Here is a 13,900-nt window from a genome sequence, read left to right as displayed (position 1 = left end):
ATGGGTGTTACCTAGATGATATTACTATGGGCCGAAATGACAGTGAAGACAAAGGTCAGTGTGGGAATGAAATGGAACTTAAAACAGCTTGTGACCCGAATGAAAAGCAAACCGTGAGATTCACATACACAGCAATTACAAGTCACCATCAATCCATCACTCAAAATACCCTAACACCCCATGCCCAAGGCAGAAGAGTTGTACCAAGCACCAAATGGAGGGCAAAAGTTCACAAAACTAGATTTGTCACAAGCATATCAACAGATAGAATTGGACAAAAAAAAATCAAGGCAATCTTTCCCCCATTTCAACACTCCCTGGTCCAGCCCTGGCCCACACAAAGACAGGAGTGGGGTTCCATTCACAGTCCAGTGACCCATCATCCATCTCAGCCATGTTAACGGCTCCACTCACCAGGAAGCACCAGACCCTCCAAACTCTCCCTCTTTCCCTTTCCACTGCCTGTGTAATAGTGACTCCAACATACTCGGAGGATTTAAATTTAATTGGGTGTAAATTGGGCAGGACGGACTTAATGGCCAAAATGGCCTGTTACCGATCTGCATATCTAAATGTAAATAAATTACATCACGTTCAGCCCTGGGATTCTTTTCCCTGCAGGCCAGGCAGAATGTTTAAGAAAGAAATGTATACAAAAGGGGGAAATGTCAACAAAATGAATACAGAAATATAAATGGAAGTAAATCAAGACACTATGGTTGAAGTAAAAACACAAAATGGTGGAGAAACTCAGCAGGTCAAACAGTGTCCTTTAGAGACAAAGGTAAAAATACATAACCGATGTTTCGGGCTTGGGCCCTTCATCAAGGTATCTGAAACTTGGTCCATGGAGTTTCTGTAGTCTGTCCATCTGTATGCTGGCGCACGTCCCCCTGGAGAGCACATCAAGCGGGTCGTTGAGCTTACCAGGCCGGTACAGGATGTCATAGTTAAAGGTGGAGAGTTCGATTCTCCATCTGGGGATTTTGTCATTTTTTATCTTACCACGCTGGGTGTTGCTGAACATGAAGGAGACCGCACGTTGATCAGTCAACAGTGTAAAGCGCCTCCCGCGAGGTAATGTCTCCAACGACGCTCCGCTTCAACTATGACCTGAGCTTCCTTCTCGATCGAGGAGTGTCTACTCTCTGGACCCTGGAGGGTTCTGGAGAAGAAGGCTACAGGCCGACCGGCCTGGTTCAAGGTGGCTGCCAAGGCGAAGTTGGATGCATCGCTCTCGACTTGAAACGGGACAGACTCATCGATCGCGTGCAGCATCGCAGCAGTGTTGTCGGATTTGATTCGATCGAAAGCCGCTCTGGCTTCGGTCGAGAGGGGAAAGGAGGTGGTCTTGATAAGAGGACGCGCCTTGTCGGCGTAGTGTGGAACCCATTGGGCGTAATATGAGAAAAGGCCCAGGCAGCTTTTGAGCACTTTCTGTGTATGGTTGGGGGGTAAGTCCATTAGGGGACGCATACGGTCAGAATCTGGCATGACTATCCTGTTCTCCACCACGCAACCTAGAATAGCGAGTCGTGTGGTCTGGAAGACACACTTGTCCAAATTGTAAGTCAGGTTCAGCCGACGGGAAGTCTGAAGAAATTTGTCTAGCTTGGCGTCGTGGTTCTGCATGTCGTGGCCGCAGATGGTGATATTGTCCAGGTACGGGAAGGTAGCAGTTAGCCTGTTCTGGTCCACCATCCGGTCCATTTCCCGCTGGAAGACCGCGACACCATTCGTGACCCCGAATGGTACCCTAAGAAATTGATATAGCCGCCCATTCGCTTCAAAGGCCATGAATGGTCGGTCCTCGCAGCGGATCGGGAGGTGGTGGTAGGCCGAACGTAGGTCAATGGTGGAGAATATGCGGTATTGGGTGATCTGGTTCACCACATCTGTGATGCGTGGCAGGGGGTACGCATCCAGGAGCGTGAAGCGGTTAATGGTCTGGCTATAGTCGACCACCATCCGTAGTTTTTCCCCGTTCTTGACAACCACCACCTGGGCTCTCCAGGGGCTTGAACTGGGTTCGATGATGCCCTCATCCAGAAATCTACGCACCTCACTCCTAATGAATTGCCTGTTTTCGTAACTATATTGCCGACTTTTGGTGGCCACAGGCTTCCAGCCAGGGGTGAGGTTTGCGAAGAGTGCTGGCGAGGCAATCCGGAGTGTGGAAAGGCCGCAGGATTTGCCCCGGGGCACGGGGGCGGGTTGCTCAGGTGCTTCGGGAGTGGGGCGATGGCAGACCGAGAGGGGGGCGTGGGGTCCCCAAAGTGTAGGGATACCGTTCGGAACTGACACTGAAAGTCTAATCCCAGCAACACTGGGGCGCCCAATTGGGGAAGTACAAATAATTTGAAGTGGGTGACTGTTACGCCCTGTACTTCCAGCGTGGCGATGCAATACCCCTTTATCCCGGTCGAGTGCGACCTCGTCGCTAATGAGATCCACTGGGTAGTGGGGATAATGTCAAGTCATCAACGGAGTGCCAGATCTGGCTGGATAAAACTGTCAGTTGACCCAGAGTCAAATAAGCAATTGGTGTAGTGTCCATGCACTTTAATCAGTTCCATTGCTCTGGTGAGGGGATGAGAGCATTGCTGGTTTAGTGTTATTGAAGCAGTTGACAGGGGAGTTCCGCGGGATGACGACACGCAACGGGATGACGTCACGCAACGGGATGACGTAATAGACGTAGTCAATGCTGGAGGAGCAGGTTGGAGGACCTCCCGGAAGTGCTGTTGTGGCGGCGTCGTCGTGGGGTTTGTAGTTGCTCCCGGTTGGCGGTGGGTAGGTCGTCGGTCGCGACAGTCGGGCCCCGGCGGTTATCAGCGATGGACGCTAGGGTGAGTACCTGGTTGGCCGCGGGGGTGGCTGTGGCGGCGGCAGCAGCAGCGGTAGCGTCGGCCCCGGTGGTGGCTGTGGCGGCGGCAGCAGGGCAGCGTCGGCCCCGGAGTTGTATGTGGCGGCGGCAGCAGCGGTAGCGTCGGCCCCGGGGGTGGTTGTGGCGGCAGCAGCAGCAGCGATTGCCACAGTCGGGACCGAGGCCGGGTCGAGTGTTCCGCACGGGGGCGAGAGGCGGATCAACACCATGGTTGCGAGGGTGGGCTGCCCCTTCCAGGTTCGGCGTCTCCATGACATCAGGTGTTGCCGTGCAGGGGAGCCCTCGCTCTCATTGGACGAGAGCTCTGGGGAAGAAGAGTTTGAATGAGATAGTAGCGGTTGGACTTCACACGAGGCACTGTGTTTGCTGGCAGCCATTTTAGACCTACAGACTACAGCAAAGTGGCCGTCTTTAAGGCACTTCTGGCACCTGGCTTTTCTTGCTGGGCACTGGGACCTGCTGTGTTTGTCCCTCCCGCAGAAATAACATTTTGGGTTCGCACGGAGCAGGGTAGCAGCAGCTGACAGGCCGTCAGTATCTCGGGGGGTGGTAGGATAGAAGGGCACTCTACTCACATCAGAACGAGGGGTCCAGTCCCTAGAGAACTCAGTGGACTTTAAGGCTGCATCCTCCATTGTGATTGCAATCTGGGCCACGTCCTCTAGTTTTTCTACCCCTTGCTCGAGCAAGCGCAGCCTCACTTCGTTCGATTGGAGCCCGGCCACATAGGCATCCCGAACGAGATCGTTTGTGATCTCGGCAGCAGTTTTGTCCACACAGTTACAGTCCTTGCCCAACGCCTTTAATACTTGTAAATATGTCCTGCTGGACTCGCCGGGCTGTTGCTTCCTCGACGCAAGCACGAGTCGGGCATGAACTCTGTTCTCCGGTTGATTATACAGTTCTTTCAGTTCCTTTATGGCTGCGGTGTAAGTGGTCTCATCCTGGATGTTCTCGTAGACTCTCAAGGACTCCATAGACAGCAATGCTGTTAGACGCTGGTTATCCTCCTCCACCTCAATGAATCTCAGGAAGTTTTCAAAGTTCAGCAGCCAGAACTTAAAGGCTTTGAAGGCTGTAGCTGACTGTGGGTTGATATCAAGTTTTTCTGGCTGAGTTAAATGCTCCATCCCTTTCAAAAAAAATTATTTTTGCTAATAAACTTGTAGAGCTCATCAAAAGAACCAAAGACTTGTTGATCCAAACCAAGGCTAGGGACACAACCCTTTAAGGCCCAGACAATAGGCGTGGCTTAGCTCTCAGCCAATCGCTGTAAGCACAGTCTAGATACAGTAACTATATACACTATGTACATTGGTGATAGATCTGTACTATCACACTGACTTCCTGGGGAATGAGAATAGACGTTCATGAGGCCTCTCATTGCTAGCCATTTACAGAAGAGACTGAATGACATGGAGCACCTCGGACAGGGCGTCCTGCCAGTACTCAATGGCCTACCCTTTTGACTTGAGGGCCAGGAGGACTGCCTTCCAGACCACCCCGTTTTCACGTTCCACTTGCCCATTGCCTCTTAGGTTATAACTAGTCGTGTGGCTAGTCGCGATGCCCCTCCCCGTCAGATACTGATGCAGCTCATTACTCATGAATCTAGACCCTCAGTCACTGTGGATGAAAGCAGGGTAGCCAAACATGATGAAGATCTGCTCCAGGGACCTGATGATGGTGGCTGTGGAGGTGTCCGGGCAAGGGATAGCGTGAGTTCTCGTCCACTAGCATGTGGAAGTAGACGTTTCAGTTCGTGGAAGGCTGGGGCCCTTTAAAATCTATGCCGAGACACTCAAAGGGCCAAGTGACCCAAGTAACATGGGCCTGGGACGGGCGGAAGAAATGGGGTTTACACTCCACGCAGACCCGGCAGGCCTCGGTCATGTCCTTGACGGTAGACAGCAGGTTCTGGGATTTAATGAAGTGTACAACCTGGCAACACCCGGATGGCAGAGGGACTCATGCAGAGCCTGCAGCCTGTCGTCGTGCATAGATGCGCAGGTCCGAGAGAGGCCATCGGTGGAGTCGTTAAACTCTCCAGCGCGGGATCTTGTCGTTCTTGATCTTGCTCTTGTGGGTAGTGTTAAACATGAACTCCACAGCCCGCTGGTCAGTGAGGAGGGTGAATCTCCTGCTGGCCAGGTAGTGGCACCAGTGGCGGACTGCTTCCACAATCACCTGGACCTCCTTTTCAATGGTGGAATGCCCTAGCTCGGAGCCATGAAGGGTCATAGAGAAGAAGGTGATGGGGCGCCCCCCCCCCCACCTTGGTTGAGGGTAGTGCCGAGGGCCACCTCAGAGGCATCGCTCTCCTCTTGGAAGGGGGAGTTCTCATTCACGGCCTGCATCGTGTCATCCGCGATGTCCAGCCTGATGCGCATGAAGGCTGCCTGTGCCTTGGGTGGGAGGGGAAAAGTTGTAGCTTGGGCCAGAGGGTAGACCCACTGTGAATAATAGGAGAATAGGCCAAGGCACCTGAGAGGGGGAAGAGGTAGCTCCATTAATCGGCGCATCCTTTCTGGATCTGGGCTGATGACCCCAGGATGGCGAGGTGGGTGGTGCTGAACACACACTTCTCCTTGTTGTAAGTGAGGCTCAGCTCCCTAGCCGTCTGGAGGAATTTCTCCAGGTTGGCATCGTGGTCCTGCTGGTCATGCCCATAGATAGTGACATTATCCAGATATGGAAACATTGCCTTTAGCTTGTGCCGGTCAACCATGTGATCCATCTCCCGCTGGAAGAAGAAGACCCAATTCGTGAACCCAAAGGGAACTCGGCAGAACTGGTAAAGGCATCCGTCCGCCTCAAAGGCAGTGTAGGGGTTGTCCTTCGGGTGGATGGGAATTTGGTGATACGCCAACTTCAGATCAATCGTGGAGAAAAACCGATAGCGGGCTATCTCGTTGACCATCTCGGCTATCCTCGGCAGGGGGTAGGTGTCCAGTTGGGTGTACTGGTTTATGGTCTGGCTGTAATTCATGAACATCCTCAGCTTACTTCCCCCTTTGACCACCAGGACTTGGGCTCTCCGAGGGCTGTTACTGGGCTCTATGACATCTTCCACCAGGAGTTTCCACACCTCCACCTTGATAAAGTGTCTGTCTGTGGTGCAATAGCGCCTACTTCTGGTGACGATCGGCTTGCAGCCTAGCATAAGGTGTGTGAAGAGTGCCGGAGGGGTGATGCATAGTGTAGAGAGGCCGCAGGTTGGCCGGAGCTGATAGGTTGGCGTGCTGTGTAACGTGAGTGGAGGTTGGGGCCTTCCGAAGGCAAGGGTGACACTCTGCAGGTGGCACTGGAAATCCAGGCCCAGGAGGACTGGGGCGCAGAGTTTGGACATGACCAGGAGCCTGAACCCCATGGATGTCTCCCCTCCCACAGTTATATCGGACGAGCAGCGCCCAAGGGTACCAACAGTCTTATCCTTGGCAGTGAGAGTGATCAAGAAGGTGGTGGGATGGACTTTTAATTTCAGGCAGTGGGCCACACTCAGATGAATGAAGCTCGTGGTGCTGCCCACTGTTGAACAAGCACTTTATTACCTGCCCGTTGATTTGCACGTCTATCATAGAACGCCCAAGGTCGTGAGGGATATCCCTGGTCAGAGTGGTGGCACCCAGGACCATCTTAGGGTCAGAGTCGTTGCTCTCCTGCTGTGTGCGTGGGGAGTATCCGTAGGGCAGCCTGATCATCGCCCGTGTTTACCACATCATCCCCGTCATCGTCGGGTGCCCTCCATGTTGGCCTCTGCCCGACCCAAGAGGGCGGCTCCAAGAGGGGACCCGCAGCGTGGCTGGCCTCCTTCCCCAGCTGTGTTTGTCACACCAGGGGAAATGACGTCGTCACGGCTGGTGGAAATGACATCATTTCCTTCAGCCGGTTGTAACGTAATGCCATGAGCCGGAAGTGACATCACTGTAGTTCTCGGCAAGTGGCACTGCGAGAGCGGGGGCTGGTCCAGGTGCCTGAGTTTCTGGGTGGCGTGGGTCAACTTCAAGGATCCCTGCGCTCAGGAGTTTTTCCATAGCAGCCATGGGAAAAAAATTCTTTGTGGATTAAATTGTGGTCCACTGTTAGACAGAATCAGACACACAAAAGATAAAGACTGTACAACAGGCTTTAATCCACAAAGACTTCCACAGAGCCAGGCTGACTATAGCTGCAGTAACTCTGAGTGAGACTTGAGAGGCTGGTGCAGGCTTATATCCCGGAGGGTGGTTGACACCCGACCGGGTGGGGCTTGATCCATTCAGGTCGACTGATTGACAGCTGGCCAGGTGTGGTCCTGTCCCCTTACACTCCTGCAGGTACAGAGGTTGCCCCCTGCAGTAGGCCGGTGGTACATTCCTGCAGGTACAGAAGTTGCCCCCTGCAGTAGGCCGGTGGTACACTCCTGCAGGTACAGAGGTTGCCCCCTGCACTAGACCGGTGGTACACTCCTGCAGGTACAGAGGTTGCCCCCAGCAGTAGGCCGGTGGTACACTCCTGCAGGTACAGAGGTTGCCCCCTGCAGTAGGCCATTGGTACACTCCTGCAGGTACAGAGGTTGCCCCCTGCAGCAGGCCGGTGGTGTACCACCACAATGTTATGCTTATAATTCTCAAAAGAACATATATTAATGTTATTCATCAATCAGAGAAATTTCAACCAAAAATGTATTTAATTAACTTCATGGCTGGAATACCATAGTGGCTATGTTAATGACATGTATCCAAACCCTTGGGCCTTGGATTCGGATGAGGGTCTGGGGCATGAATTCAAATCTCTTACATCAACTGGACAATTTAAATTCAAATAATTTAGTAACTTCTGGAATGAAAAGCTTTTGTCTGTAGTGCATGACCCATGAATCTATTGAATTGTTGTAAACACCTACCTCAATCTGTACACCCCTTTAGGGAAGGAATTCTGTTGCCCTTACACAGTTTGGCCTATGTGTGAATTCCAACGTGATTGGATCATAACTGTCCTCAAGTGACCCAGCATATTAGAGAGGAGGCGCTATAGATTGGCAATATAAATTGTTTTTCTCACATTGATATGCCTGTGCATGTTTTGCTTTTTGAAATTCATTCATGCAGTGATATGAATCAGATTCCTAACAGAACATTGCTAAACTTGGTTATTTCTAAAGTTTTTAAGTTTCTCCAGGTGCAACAGTATTTAATTTGGCATGTACAGCTGCCTTCTGTCAATTTGATAATTTGTTCGAGACCGATTTAGTCTGATCCTGTGTTACGTGACTCAGAAGGTTCTGCAACCAAATCCTGATTATGATGATTGTAAGCTGCACTGCTGAATGTCTTATCTTTCAGATGAGACCTCTTAAAATAGATGGCTGTCCTCATTCTATTCTTTTATGCCATCACCCATTTCCTCTGTATATAGAAAAAAAAGAAAAAAATGGCAGTGCTGTCACTGGTGTGGACTCATGGAGAGCAGGGAGAGGAGATACAGTGCTCCCCTGTGGGGTCTAATCCCCCCCCCCCCCCCCACCCGTGTCTGACTTGCATCTGCTCCATACAAGCTTGAAATAGCCTATTAAAGGAGGCAACAGTGGTTTATTTTAAAATCTTCCAATCACACGGTCTGGACCCAAGGTGGCGGCGCCTATGTACTGCAGAAACCACGAGAGGTTACAGACCTGGGGAAGCAGAAGACTGGCACAGAGCAGCAAAAAACAGGGAGACCAGCAGGGGTGCAGTGCTAAATTTTTAGGTGTTATAAATCACCAAATATGGCAACAAGGAGCTCTTACGAGACCTGACCTTTAGTGGCTGCAATGTTGTATTTGGCATTGTATAATTGAGAGTGAATGGTAGGGCGAGAAAGAGGATGATTGGATGTGGAAGAAACAGTTACCTTGTATGTCCAGAATAGTGCTCAGTGGGGGCGGGTGGGGGTGAATGCACCAGAGCAATGAGGTGCTGGAGCGGGGGTGAGGTCTAGCAGCACTGCACCTCTGGAGATCACCCACCCATTTGAGAAGGAGAAGCAGAGGAGTGACTTAAAGGACGGTGGCCATGGTGGCAGACCAGCAAGGGGGTCTGAGGCTAAAGAACACACAGGTGGCAGGCTATTGGTGACTCAGGACAAGGAATCCATGTAGGCTCTGGGCTGTTGGTGACAGGGGACAAATGACTCACACCAGGCTGCGCACAGCTGGAGACTTAGCTGAAGGAGTACCAAGCATCAGAACCAAGATGCAAGAGGGTGTTGAGGATGCTGTAGGCTTTCTGATCATGTCAGTGGTTTGGTTCTGGAGCTTGGCGTGCTGATGTATTGGACTGAAGGGTGTGTGGCTACGGAGGCTGCAAGAGTGCTGAAGCTGAATCCATGGGCACTCAGTGATTCTGTGGTGACACTCTTTTGCTTTCCTTTCTCTGATTGTGAGGGGTACCAGGCAATTTCTGCTGATGGCTAATCTTTGTCTACCTTACAGTAAACTGAAGGAAATTTTATGTATCGCAATATCATGACAAAAAGGATCTTGATTCTTGAATCATTATTTGTATATTTTACTTTTGACTAAAGGTCGATAATTCTCCCTCCTGAGGTGGCAATTTAGAGTCCACTAAAATGCATTATATTTCCTGTGCAGGTTGACCTATCTGGCTACTCTCTCAGTTATATCCTGTTATCAGCGAACTTGTCCAGAGGCAGGATCTCCACGCCAAAATTTTTATCGTCCCTTTGCCTCCACAGATGCTGCTTGACCTGGTGAAATGGGCCCAGCTGGCTGATGCAGACTAAATTGTCCACCTAGGAATAAATAATAAAATTCTGTAGACAGTGTGGTTGTAGTAAAAACACAAAATGCTGGAGAAGCTCAGCAGGTCAAACAGTGTCCTTTATGTAGCAAAGGCAAAGATACAGAACCGACGTTTCGGGCTTGGGCCCTCCATTAAAGTATGACCAACGTTTACTTACATTAGTTGAGTTTTTCTGCATTTGGCCCATTTCCCTCCAAACTCTTCCTATCCATGCTTACATCTAAATATATTTTAGATGTTGCATTTGCATCATCTACTGCGTCATCACGGGGGCGGGATCCCCCTTAAGTCACCATGTTGGCTATTTACTGGGTCAACTTCCCCCACCCCCCCCCAGCTTTTTTAGCCCACTAATCACACCTGGGTTTCTGGACAGCTACCCAGGTGCTGCAGCATAAAAATGCCTAATGACATAGGTAGGAAAAAGAGGAAAAACTCAGCAAGTCATGGAGCATCCATGGAAAGCAATCTGTAATTGATGTTTCGGCTTAACTGTTCCTCAGGGAAGGCAAAGATCGAAACAAATGAAAATAATGTTGTTAAACAGGGATGTGATGGGGACATTTGGAAAATGCTGTTATAATCATTTTGGGGCTACCGTACTTGGACCAGCAGTGGCGCATGTTAATTGAATCTAGTGCTGGTGGGAGCAGAAGGTCCTCCAGACTCTCCCGCGTATGACGTTTGTTTCTTTAATAAATTGTTTTTAAACTACTGGCTTCAAGTCTCTTCATTGCAAAGCACAATTACAAACAATGGGTCAGAGTGTCATGCAGGACAGGCCCCTTTTGGCCCTCTCTGATTATACTGACTACCAAGTAACCATCTATAATCACATTTTGCAGCATTGATCTGGAGGCCTTCCGTGCCTTAGTGACTCAAGTACTGCTCTGGATCCTTCCTGATTGATGAGAGAGTCTCAGCCTCCTCCATCCTCCCAGCCAGCACATTCCAAATTCTGATATCCCCTCTAAACTTCCCACTCCTTACATTATCCCTATGCCCTCTGCTTATAGATACCCCTGCTGTCTGTCCAAACAGACAGTGGAGAACCATTGGAGAACAGTGGGGAACTGTGGAGAACAGTGGGGAAGAGTTGGAACAGTGGGGAACATAGAATCAGAGGGGAACAGTGGTGAACACTGGTTAACATTGAAGAACAATGAGGAAATGGGAACTGATGAGGAACAGTGTGGACCCATGGGGAACAGTGGGGAACCACGCTGAACACTGTGGAACAGTAGGGCACAGTGGACAACAGTAAAGAATGGTGGGGAACAGTGGGGAAGAATGAGGAACCGGGGAAACAGTGGGAAGCAGTGCAGAACAGGTGACGAACAGAAATTCATTTATTTCCTCTTCCTCCTTACAAGGTAAAAAAAAAACAAGCAAGTGTATTCAGTCTCACCTACTAAATGAAACATTACACCCCAGGGTGAATTTCCTCTGGACATGATCCAGGGTAATCATTATTTCTGACCAGTTGTAGCTCAATCAATGACTACATGCAGACACGAAGCACACGGCCAAAGGCTTTAATATCCTGAAATCTCCAGCATACATCCACATGCTTCTGGACTGGATCCAAGGCTGGTATTGAGGTGACTAGGGCTTTCAGCCTTTATAGGGAAACTATGGGGAGGAGTTACCAGGTCAGAGGCGGGCCAGCCTGAGCAGTCCAGAGAGGTCCCCCACCTGCATTAGCATGTTCCACCACATTCACCCCTTTTTTGATAAAGTCCTGCAGGGTGAAGTGGCACTGTGTTCATTGTCATTTTGTTTCTGATCATGCAGGCTATACCTGTTCATAGATTCAGCTGGTCCGGTGGCTTTATCCACTGCCGTGATCATTGCAGCACTGGTGGTGTCGTCATCTGCTCCTGCAATGCGGCAACCCCTCTGGTTGGCTGAGTGTCAGGGGCTGAGCTGTGGCAGTCCAAGGGGAATGAGAACATCAGATGTTGTTCCGTTGGGGTGTTGGGGGCATGGACCTGAGGGGTTGTGGTGGTTTTAAGAGATCATTTTTCCTGGATGATACCTGGGACTGGCTGATCGCTGAGGCGGGCTTCTGGGTGCATCTTCCATGCCGGGGCCCCTGCTTGAGCCAGGTGCTGGATGAACACTGTGTCTTCTTGCCCGTCCGGGTACTGTACATGGGCGTACAGGGGCATTAGCATGCAAGAGGTGCACCTCCTCGACCAGCGGATCCTAACGTGTCTGTGGAGAAGCACCAACCTAAGGGTCATCAGCCAGTCCAGCAGCGTGGTTCCTGACACCTACCTCCTAGGGAAGGAGAACAGTTTCTCATGTGGGGTGGTGTATGTAGCCTTACAGAGCGGGGACCTGGTGGCGTGCAGTGCTTCTGGGAGAATCTCTTTTTTTAAAAATATTTTATTTATGATTTTCCAAACTTGAACTCAAATAGTTATCAACGTTATCAGTCAGTGTCAATGTTAACAGTTTTAGCATTGACTACAGTTTACAATTATCAATTCTATACAAAGTGTTATGCAGAGTTCAAGCTCCTTCTGTCCCCCTCTCACCCCAAGACCCTCAACATTTAACACTTAACTAACCGCAGTTAAGACATTCACCACAGTTAATTGCAGTTAAATTCCTTAAGACAACCCCAGAAGACATTCACAATAACGGTGTGAAACATATATCAGGGTTTCGGCGGCCAGAGCTCAGGCTGTTTTCTTTTCTTGATGATACCTGGTTGGGATAAGATGGACCCCTTCCACCCCGCCCTCCCCCTCACCAACTGAGGAATAAACGGGAAAGGTAGGGCAGCGAAGCAGGACGGACCACACTATAGTCGTGCTCCTAAGGAATTTAAGTATGGTTGCCAAATTTTTAAAAAAGTGTCTGTGGTGCACTGTTAGCCAAAATCAGACACACACAAAGATAAAGACTATACAACAGGCTTTAATCCACAAAGGCTTTCACAGAGCCTTGGGAGGCTTATATCCCGGAGGGTGATTGACACCAGACCGGGTGGGGCTTGATCTGGTCTGTGAGGAGTGTGAATCTCCTGCCAGCCGGGTAGTGGCACCAGTGGCAGACCGCTTTCACAATCGCCTGGGCCTCCTTTTCAATGGCGGAATGCCCTAGCTCGGAGTCGTGGAGGGTCCTGGAGAAGAAGGTGATGGGGCGACCCCCTTGGTTGAGGGTAGCAGCGAGGGCCACCTGGGAGGCATCGCTCTCCACCTGGAAGGGGGAGTCCTCATCCACAGCCTGCATCGTGGCATCCGCAATGTCTTGGCTGATGTGGGTGAAGGCTGCCTGCACCTCAGGTGGGAAGGGAAATGTTGTTGCTTGGACCAGTGGGCAGACCTTGTCCGAGAAGTGAGGGACCCACTGCGAGTAATAAGCGAACAGGCCCAGGCACCTATGAAGGGCCTTTAGCATGGGGGGGGGGGGGTAACTCCATTAATGGGAGCATCCTTTCTGGATCTGGGCCACGATGTACCCCAGGATGGCGAGGCAGGTGGTGCTGAACACACACTTCTTCTTGTTGTAAGTGAGGTTCAGCTCCGTGGCTGTCTGGAGGAATTTTTCCAGGATAGCATCGTGGTCCTGCTGTTCACGGACACAGATAATAACGTTATCCAGATATGGGAACGTCGCCTTCAGCTTGTGCCGGTCTACCATGCGATCCATCTTCCGCTGAAAGACAGAGACCCCAAAAGGAACCCGGCGGAACTGGTAGAGGCACCCCTCCGCTTCAAAGGCGGTGTAGGGCTTGTCCTTCAGGTGAATAGGGATTTGGTAATACGCCGACTTCAGGACAATCGTGGAGAAAACACGGTAGCGAACTATCTCATTGTCCATGTCGGCGATCCTCAGCAGGGGGTAGACATCCAGCTGGGTGTACCGATTAATGGTCTGGCTGTAATCCATCCTCAGCTTACTTCCCTTTTTGACCACCAGGATGGGCTCTCCAAGGGTTGTTACTGGACTCTCTAATGCCTTCCGCCAGGAGCCGTCGAATCTCCGCCTTGATGAAGTCCCTGTCTGCGGGGCAATAGCTCCTACTTCTGGCGGCGATAGGCTTGCAGCCTAGCACAAGATGTGGAAAGAATGCTGGAGGGGTGATGAGCAGTGTGGAGAGGCCGCAAGTTGGCTGGGCTGGTAAGTTGGTGTGCTGTGCAATGTGAGTGGAGGTTGGGGTCCCCCCCGAAGACAAGGGTGCACTCTGCAGGTGGCACTGGAATCCAGGCCCAGGAGG

The sequence above is a fragment of the Narcine bancroftii genome, chromosome 3 (assembly GCF_036971445.1).
Source record: "Narcine bancroftii isolate sNarBan1 chromosome 3, sNarBan1.hap1, whole genome shotgun sequence".
In the NCBI taxonomy this organism is placed as follows: Eukaryota; Metazoa; Chordata; class Chondrichthyes; order Torpediniformes; family Narcinidae; genus Narcine; species Narcine bancroftii.
The sequence above is the reverse complement of the archived record's forward strand: the minus strand, read 5'-3'. Positions refer to the sequence as shown.